Below are 9838 nucleotides of genomic sequence, written 5' to 3'. Positions count from 1 at the left end.
GTTTCCACATTTGCTGCAGGGACACAAAACTAGGCAATGTCCTTTAGCAGCCTTGCCAAATGCACTATTTAAGAAAGCATCAGTCTTGTTCATCCATTCCATGGTGTAATCACTCTGACTTCTCCATCCCGTGTATATCCACTGACGGTCCTCCATCCTCTAACATATGTATCAGCGAGTAATGTAACCATCAATTGCATGTACATGGTGTTCCTACTATCTAATAGGTGAGGATAGGTCCTAATCCCACTCATGGATGCGTAGATGAGGTTAGTTTCCATGCTCTACTCCTATCCAAGACAGAATTTCGGCAGCACCTCCCCGCTATTCTCCAGATACACGTCCTGCCTAAGAAGAGTGTGTATCCGGAGAACAACAGGGAGGTGATGCCAAAACTCTGTCTCGGACTGGAGTAGACCATGGAAACTAACCCATCTACGCATCCGCGGGCTGTCCAAAAAACGTGGACAATCTGAAACAGATACGGTCATAGATTATGCAAAGATCTGCATACCTCCAACCGTATCTCTTTTGAACGGGGGACGCCTAACTAGGTTACGCGATCTACGACCATGATACGGAAAAGAGGGGTTATACCTAGGGTGGCGGCGGAGTCAGGCTAGCGGGACCATGGCGGGTCGATGCAGTGGTGAGGCGGCGTGGTGCAGGTAGACCGGCACGATGACGGGAACTCCGACTCGGTTTCGACGGGCTCTTCTCTACAAAAATGGAACAAAATACTGTCATTTAAAAAAATTCGGCAGAACCTCCCCTGCACGGTTAGGTTTCCAAAACCTGCAAAAAACAGCGGCACGATGGCCGACAAGCATAGTAGTCTCACGAGAAGCCATGTAATTTGGATATCAATCCATACAGAAGAATATATCCAAGTAGTACCACTATTTCTACTACTACTTCCACTATTGCTACTACTACTACCACTAGTTCTACTACAACTAGCACCACTATTGCTACAACTACTACCACTAGTTCTACTACTACTACCACTACTTCTACTACTACTACCACTAATTCTACTACTACTACTACTACTACCACTAGTGGTACTACTACTACCACGACTTCTAATACTACTACTACCACTAGCACTACTAGTACAACTAATACCACTACAACTATCACTACCACAACAACAACAAGAGAGAAGGCATACCTGACGGGCGTCGGGAATAGGGGCGGGCGGCGTCGGGGTTGGAGTCAGGGTCGGGCATGGGCGCGGCCGGGGGCAGGGCGCGGGCAGCGCAGGCGGCAAGGCGCGACCGGGGGCAGGGTGTGGGCACGCGGGCACACGGGTGCAGGCGCGCGGTGGCGAGGGCGGTGGCGGCATGGGCGCGGTGCGCGACGCGGAGGCGGTTTCAGCGCGGGCGTGGGCGCGGTGGCAGTGTGACTGGCCGGCCGGCCGAATCGCTTAAGTCCTTAACCGCCCTTTGTCGAGTGTCGGATTAGGGAGGCACACGACAAAGATATAATTTTTTTAAAAAAAATTTCTTTGCCGAGTGTCCCAGATCTGGCACTCGGCAAAGATTAAATATTTTTTAAAAAATTTCTTTGCCGAGTGTCCCTGATCTGGCACTCGGCAAATTGTTTTTTAAAATACTTTGTCGAGTGCCCCTGGCATGACACTCGACAAAGATTTATTTTTTAAAAATGTTTTTTTTGAAAAAAATACTTTGCCGAGTGCCCCTGGCCCGACACTAGGCAAATATTTGATTTTTTTAAAAATTTTTTTGCCGAGTGTCCCAGATATAGCACTCGGCAATTTTTTTAAATGATTTGCCGAGTGCCCCTGGCACGGCACTCGGCAAAGATTTAATTTTTTTTAAATGTCTTTGCCGAGTGCCCTGTGAAGGCACTCGACAAAGAGGAAATTTTTGAAAAGAATTCAAAACCCTCTTTGTCGAGTGCCTTATTCGTGGCACTCGGTAAAGACCCCCTTTGCCGAGTGCCATGCCCCGGCAAAGTTTTTTTTTGGCCTCCAAATTTTTTGTACAACCCTTTTAAGGCACCAGGAACTCCTAGTTAGAATTTGAGGATTTTGTATGGCTTTTTGATATATTTAGTTACTTTATTTCTTTTACTTGAATTTTTTTGAAAAATATAATTTTGAACTGCACGTGGTACGAATACTGGAATTTAATGATTCAAAAAAGATAGTCATGTTACTGAGTGTAGTGTGAGGCCGTATTCAGAAACGGACCCGAAATTTCGGACATCTTGTTCACGAAACATGACCGCGAACTTACGTGTAAAGTGTTTTTAAATTATATAAAAAGCAAACGAAGTCCGAAAATCATAAAACTTGTTGAGATGTCGTGATATCATATGTGGAGGCTATGATAAAAATTTCAGAAGTTTTCGTGCACGTTGTCATGTACGATGCTTAGAAACCAGAACATCTCTACATGTGATATCGAGGCTATGATAAAAATTTCAAAAGTTTTCGTGCATGTTGTTACGTACGATGCTTACAAATCAGGACATCTCTACATATGATATCTGATATCTAATATCACATATAGAGATGTCTAGGTTTGTAAGCATCGTACGTGACAACGTGCACGAAAACTTCTGTCACATGTAGAGATGTCCTGGTTTGTAAGCATCGTACATGACAACGTGCACGAAAACTTCTGAAATTTTTATCATAGCCTCCACATATGATATCATGACATCTCAACAAGTTTCATGATTTTCGGACTTCGTTTGTTTTTATAGAATTTAAAAACACTTCGCACGCAAATTCGTGGTCATGTTTCGTGAACAAGATGTCCGAAATTTCGGGTTCGTTCCTGGATACGGCCTCACACTACACTTAGTAACATGACTATCATTTTTGGAATCATTAAATTCTAGTATTCGTACCACGTGCAGTTCAAAATTATATTTTTTGAAAAAATTCAAGTAAAAGAAATAAAGTAACTAAATATATCAAAAAGCCATAAAAAATCTCCAAATTTTAACTAGGGGTTCCTGGTGTCTTAAAAGGGCTGCACAAAAAATTTGGGGGCAAAAAAAAACTTTGCCGAGTGTCGGGGCATGGCACTCGGCAAAGGGGGTCTTTGTCGAGTGCCACGAATAAGGCACTCGGCAAAGAGGGTTTTGATTTTTTTTTTAAATTTCTTCTTTGTCGAGTGCCTTAACAAGTCACTCGGCAAAGACATTTTAAAAAAAATTTAAATCTTTGCCGAGTGCAAGATTTGAGACACTCGGCAAAGAAACTAAAAAAAATCTTTGCCGAGTGCCTAACAGTAGGCACTCAGCAAAGAAGGACGTGGCCGAACACCGTTACACGGGGCAGCCTTTGCCGAGTGTCGAGCTTTTGCCGAGAGTCTGACACTCAGCAAATAAGTCCTTTGCCGAGTGCAATTCTTTGCCGAGTGCGGCACTCGGCAAAGAAGGTCTTTGTTGAGTGCCCGATTTTTGACACTCGGCAAAGAATTTTGCACTCGGTAAAGTCTCTGTTTCCAGTAGTGGTAGCTGTGTAATTTCAGTTTTTGTGTGCAAATCTATCTCATTATATGACCGATTAACAAAACGCATACCGCTTTTTTGTTGTTTGATTTGCGTTACCAAGTGTCGCCATACCGTTATCATGGCATTATACTAGGTGACATTTGTCGGTTAAACTATTCTCTGACCTGTCTAACATGGAGTATTTTTAGCGTATTCACTCCATGTTTGATGTCTGTTACGGGCATTACCAAATGTTCACTTCACTATAGGAAACTGGATCTTTGCCGAGTGCGTAGAGGTTTGCCGAGTGGCAAAACTCGGGCACTCGACAAAGAGCCACTTTGCCGAGCACCAAACCCAGCACTTGGCAAAGGATGCTTTGCCGAGTGCCTGACTCTCGGCAAACTCAGGCACTCGACAAAGAAGTTCTTTGCCGAGTGCCGAGCTCTCGGCAAACATGGGCACTCGGCAGAGTGCCAGGGGCAAACAACATCCATGGCCGTCACCTTTGCCGAGTGCCTGCCGTTAGGCACTCAGCAAAGAGCTACCACGTGGCAGGCTCTGGGCCACCAGGCCGGCTGGATTTTGCCGAGTGCCATGTGGCCGGCACTCGACAAACGACCTCTTTGCCGAGTGCCAGCCCTAGCACTCGGCAAAAAAAATTTTTTGGTTTTGGCCGCCAGTTTTTTTGTGAAGCATTCCTACAGTACCATGATCAACATGTTCAAATTTGGCACATTTTTAGTACATTTTGCTATATTTTTCACTTTATTTCGATTTGTTGAATTTTTCCGAAAAATGTAGGTTTGAACTGCGGGTGCATCGAATATTCGATTTGAATGATTCAAAAAATGATATTCTTGTTTTTGAGTGTAAAGTTAGGCCAAATCCATGAACTGACCCAAAATTTCGATCAACGTGCGCACGGGGCAACGCCACCATCTTCCGTGCGGGCGGTTTTTTAATTCTAAAAAAATGCAAATGAATTCCAAAAATCGCGAAACTTGTCGAGATGTCATGATATCGTATGCGTATGCTATGGTCAAAATTTAAAAAAGTTTCGAGCGTGTTGCACGTACGATGTTCACAAACCAGTACAAAACTGACTACGCACGGCCACACACACCACTCCACACACACGCGAGCACGCCCGCGCCCGCCGCCGCCACACGCCACCGCGCAGCGCCACCGCTGCCGCCGCACGCGCCCGCCCGCCTCGCCCCGGCCCCTGCCCTCGGCACGCCGCCTCGGCCCTGTCCCGGCGCCGCCCCGGTCCGGCCCCGCCGCGCCGCCGCCACACCGCGCCCCGGCCGTTGCCCCGCCGTGCCGGTCGGCCCCGGCCCCAGCCCACGCCCGCCGCCCGGCTCCTACCCCGGGCCGCGCCACCCAGCCCCGGCCCCCGGCAGTGCCCTGGCGCGCCGCCTCGGCCCCGCCCGGCGCCGCCGCGCAGTCGCGTCACCACCCCGGTCTGGCCCCGCTGCACCGCCGCCCCCGGCCCTAGCCCCTTGCCGCCGTCCCTGGCCCTGGCCCCTTGCCTCGGCCGGTCGGAGAAGAGGAGGAAGGAGAGGAAGGAGGAAGGAAGAGGGGGAAGAAGGATAAGGAGAAGGAGAAGGAGAGGAGGAGGATGAAGCGCCGCCAACCAACCCATCCCCGACGCCCAGCCATCCTCGCACGTCGTCGACCACACCTTGCTCAGTGGCCCACCAGTCTGTCCACGCCGTCCTAGGTACACTCTCTTTTCTCCTTTTTCCTTTCTCGTAGTAGTGTAGCCGTGTGTTGTGTTGTGTTGTGTGGTGGTGGTGATGGTGATGGTGGTGCAGGTGGTGGTGTGGTTGTGGTGGAGTAAATCGAGGTGTTTGTGGAGGTGGAAGTGGTGGTGGGGTTGTGGTGGTAGTGGTGATGGAGGTGGATGTAGAGTTGGAGGTGGAGGAGGTTTTATGACTTCATAATTAAAGTATATGGTTGTGATGTATGCTTGTGGTGTTAAATGTGTACTTGTGGATGTTTGTGTGGTTGCCGGCCATCATGCCGATGATTTTTTGCAGGTTTTGGGAACCTCACCGTGCAGGGGAGGTTCTGCCGAATTTTTTTTTGGAAATGACAGTATTTTCTTGTTTTGTAGAGAAGAGCGGATCCAGAGTAGCCCCGCGCCATGTCGGTCTGCCTGCATAGCGTCGCCTCACCACAGCACCGCCACCCTAGGTATAACCCCTGTACCCGTACCTTGGTCGTAGATCTCGTCACCCAGTTAGGCGTCTCCCGTCCGAAAGAGATACGGTTCCCACCGTATCTCTTTTGGATTGTCCACATTTTTTGTACAGCCTGTGGATGCGTAGATGGGTTAGCTTCCATGTTCTGCTCCCATCCGAGTCGGAGTTTCGGCAACACCTCCCCGTTGTTCTCTGAATACACACTCTCCTTTGCAGGACGTGTATCGGGAGAATAGCGGGGAGGTGCTGCCAAAATTTCATCTCGGATAGGAGCGGAGCATGGAAGCTAACCTTATCTACGCATCCTCAGGTGGGATTAAGACCTATCCTTCACCTATTAGATGGTAGGAACGCCGTGTAGATGCAATTGCTAGTTTTATTACTCGCTTACATATGTGTATGACAGAGGATGGATAACCGTGAGTGGATGTACATGGGCTACGCAAGTAAGAGCCATGAATGGGTTAGGGGGACCGGTCATTTCCTGGAGCATGCATTTGGCAGGGCTACTAAAGGGTCGAGTCGGATGCCGTGTCCCTGTAGCAAATGTAAGAACACGAAAAGAAAACGAAAGAGTCAGGTGGTGAGAGATCTTTACAAGCATGGATTTGTTGCAAACTATACCCGCTGGATCTACCATGGTGAAGGCAATCGTATTAGAGAGGAGGTGGTGAGACCACGCCTCGAGGAGTATGATGGAGATGCCGGGATGGCAGACATGATGGCAGACTTTCACGATGCACGGTTCGTTGAAGGATTGGAGGAGGAGGAGGATCTAGAGGAAACCGCAAAGGCGTTCTTAGCCATGCTGGATTCGGCACAGAAGCCCCTTCATGAGAAGACAATGGTTTTGCAACTGGATGCCATTTCACGCCTAATAGCGTTGAAGTTGCAATTGAGCCTGAGTTGAGACGGCTTCGATGCCATGTTGATAGTTTTGGGCAAACTGCTTCTAGAGGGTCACATCCTGCCAAAGAACACGTACGAGTCACAGAGACTCCTTCGTGCACTTAAGATGCCGTATGAGCCGATGAATGCTTGTCCGAACGGGTGCGTCCTATTTAGGGGAGACCACGAGAAAGCAACGCATTGTCCAAAGTGCAAAGCCTCTAGGTTTGTGGAGGTAGACGGTAGTTGTGGCAAGAAGAAACAGTCTAAGATCCTTGAGAAGGTCCTACGGTACCTTCCTTTCCTACCGAGGATCCAACGACTGTACATAACAGAGGAGTCCACGAAACAAATGACATGGCACAAGAATGGTAAAAGATACAGTCCTGACAAGATGATACACCCATCGGATGGTGACGCATGGAAGCACTTCGATGACATGCATCCTGGCAAAGCTATGGAGGCTCGGAATGTACGTGTAACGCTGGCAACAGATGGGTTCAACCTGTTTGGAATGATGGCGGCCCCGTACACTTGTTGGCCCATTTTCGTGATCCCCCTCAATCTTCCCCTTGGCATCATTTTTGAACCCAGGAACGTGTTCTTGTCGCTGATAATACCTGGACACCCAGGCAACAATATGGGTGTGTTCATGCAGCTAGTGTGGGATGAATTGCAAGATGCTTGGGAAAAGGGGGTACTGACGTACGACCGAGCTACAAAGAAGAACTTCACAATGCATGTGTGGTACCAGTATTCAATGCATGACTTCCTGGCGTATGGCATATTCAGCGCGTGGTGTGTTCACGGGAAGTTCCCTTGCCCAACATGCAAGGCAGCTGTGATGTTCACCTAGCTGAACAAGGGTGGCAAGTATTCTTTGTTCGACAAACATCGTCAATTCTTGCCTGACAACCATGAATTCAGAAGAGACATCAAGCACTTCACGAAAGGTGTTGAAGTCACCGACCCCATTCCTCAGATTATGGGCGGTGCCGAGGTCCTTGCCGAGCTAGAGGCTCTCCAAATTGATGAAGTCAAGGGTGGTTTTATTGGATATGGTACTGAACACATGTGGACTCATATATCGGGCTTGACTAGGCTCCCCTACTTCAATGACCTTCTTCTTCCACACAACATCGATGTAATGCACACAGAAAAGAATGTCGCCGAGGCACTCTAGGCAACACTCATGGACATAAAGGAAAAGTCAAAGGACAACGTTAAGGCTAGACTGAGGAATGGGGTCACCAGGGGAGGTGACACCAGGGGAGGTGAATACAGAAAAGAATGTTGCCGAGGCACTCTGGGCGACACCAGGGGAGACGCCTTCCTCAGGTTCAAGCAAGGTCTACTCGCATGGGCCCAGGGGAGGTGACATTGGGGGAGGTGACACAACATCGATGAATACAGAAAAGAATGTTGCCGAGGCACTCTGGGCGACACTAGGGGAGACGCCTTCCTCAGGTTCGAGCAAGGTCTACTCACGCGGGCCCTCGTCCCTCCCTTCAGCGCTGCTCGTGCCTTCCCGCCGCCCGGTGATTCGACCCTGCGGTGACAAGTAAGTAACCATTGATGTTTTCACTACTTGTTCATATGACATATTGAAAATCGTACTTCAGACTAACAATTCTTCTTAATGACTGGTGCAGTAACTAGACGATTGTGAGCGGAGGGGGCAATGCACGCCATGTCAATGGCATCCAGAGCCTCCTGCTTCGGAAGCACTACCCTGGCAGGGTCACCCACGCCCGGGTGACAGGGCCGCCCTGGTCGTGGGAGCACTTCGCCTGCATTATGGATCCTGACCACGGCACCCTTGCGACGAGGATCAAGAGGGAGTTCTGGGTGAGTCTTCATCGCACCGCATTGCTCAGTACTAGGCATTTGTTGGACGTTCTTGAAATAATGAAATGATACATGATGTCTGTATGCAGGACTACTTCACGTGCGAGGATGGGAAACAGGCCGAGGCGGCGCGAGTGCAGGACAAGGTCTACAGAGAGCGACTTAAGGACCTGTACCACGAGGGGCGTATCCAGTGCATCATCACCTACAACGCCGACGTGCTTGGCCGGGTGGTGAGGAAGAGGGAAGCCAGACAGATGATGCTCTAGAGGGAGACCAACCTCACCAGGGAGCAGTACCTCCAGGTAAGTAGGAAACATTCATTCTGATTCCTTCCATGAAAAATAAGTAGGCTTCAATTCATCTTCTGACATGTCAAATACTTGATGTCATGCAGATGTGTCATGCTTGGTGCTCCAAGTACAAAGACTGCTGGGTGGACATCATGAACAAGTGGGTCTCGGAGGACACATACACTCAGCGCAGAAGTCGTCGGAGGTGCCGCCTGGAGATGCAAGGGCCGTCACACCACCAAGGGAACCGGCCCCTCCCAGTCTACATGGAAAGATGGGTACACTTCTGTTGATCTATTTATTTATTTATTCTAGCGCTCAATTGTCATTACTTGTAATCATCTTTGTGTTTTCCTCGCAGTCCCAGTCGCATGGTGGCCAGGAAATCAACGAGTTCATGGGGTACGCCCTGGCTCACAAGGGCCCAGCGACAGTGGCGGACAACGTCTACAACCCGGAGGACGGGGCCGACGCGTACACCAACACGAGCGTCTACCCCAAGCTTGCCGAGTACACCTCGGCGGCTCACACACTCCATGGGGAGGACTTCGATCCAGCCACCCAGCCCCTAGATACGGACCTCGTGATGAGGTTGGGAGGAGGGAAGCAGCACGGCCAGTACTGGATGGCCAACAGTGCAATCGAGTCATCCTTTGTTCCTAGACTGAGCCAGATTCGACAAACCAGTACGAGCTCCTCCGACATCCCCATAGCACCTCGGCAGCCAAGCTCCACGCAGATGATGGCGGCATTTCAGGTAAGTACAGTTTTATTCGTCGTTCACTGGTTTTACACATGTACCTGGCCTTTGCATTGTTTAAACCTTGTGGGTGTAATATTGCAGGCCCAGCTGGCAGAGTTGCGGGCCCAGCAGATGGCCCAGGCGGAGGCCCATCTGCGGCAGCTGGAGGCTGTCCAGCAGCAGTCGGCGTGTCAGCTGGAGGCTGTCCAGTAGCACTCTGCGCGTCAGCTGCAGGACGTGGCGACATACTTTCAGGGCCTTCAGATCCCGGGTTTGGTCCTGCCTCCGTTGCCTCCCTCGCTGTTCGCTCCACCCCCTCCCCCTAGTCCTACAGGGACTCCGGTGAGTATATATGGTTGTTTATTGCTTTAGCTTGTGCGGCC

Source organism: Miscanthus floridulus, chromosome 15, assembly GCF_019320115.1.
Source record: "Miscanthus floridulus cultivar M001 chromosome 15, ASM1932011v1, whole genome shotgun sequence".
In the NCBI taxonomy this organism is placed as follows: Eukaryota; Viridiplantae; Streptophyta; class Magnoliopsida; order Poales; family Poaceae; genus Miscanthus; species Miscanthus floridulus.
This window is presented reverse-complemented; position numbering follows the sequence as displayed.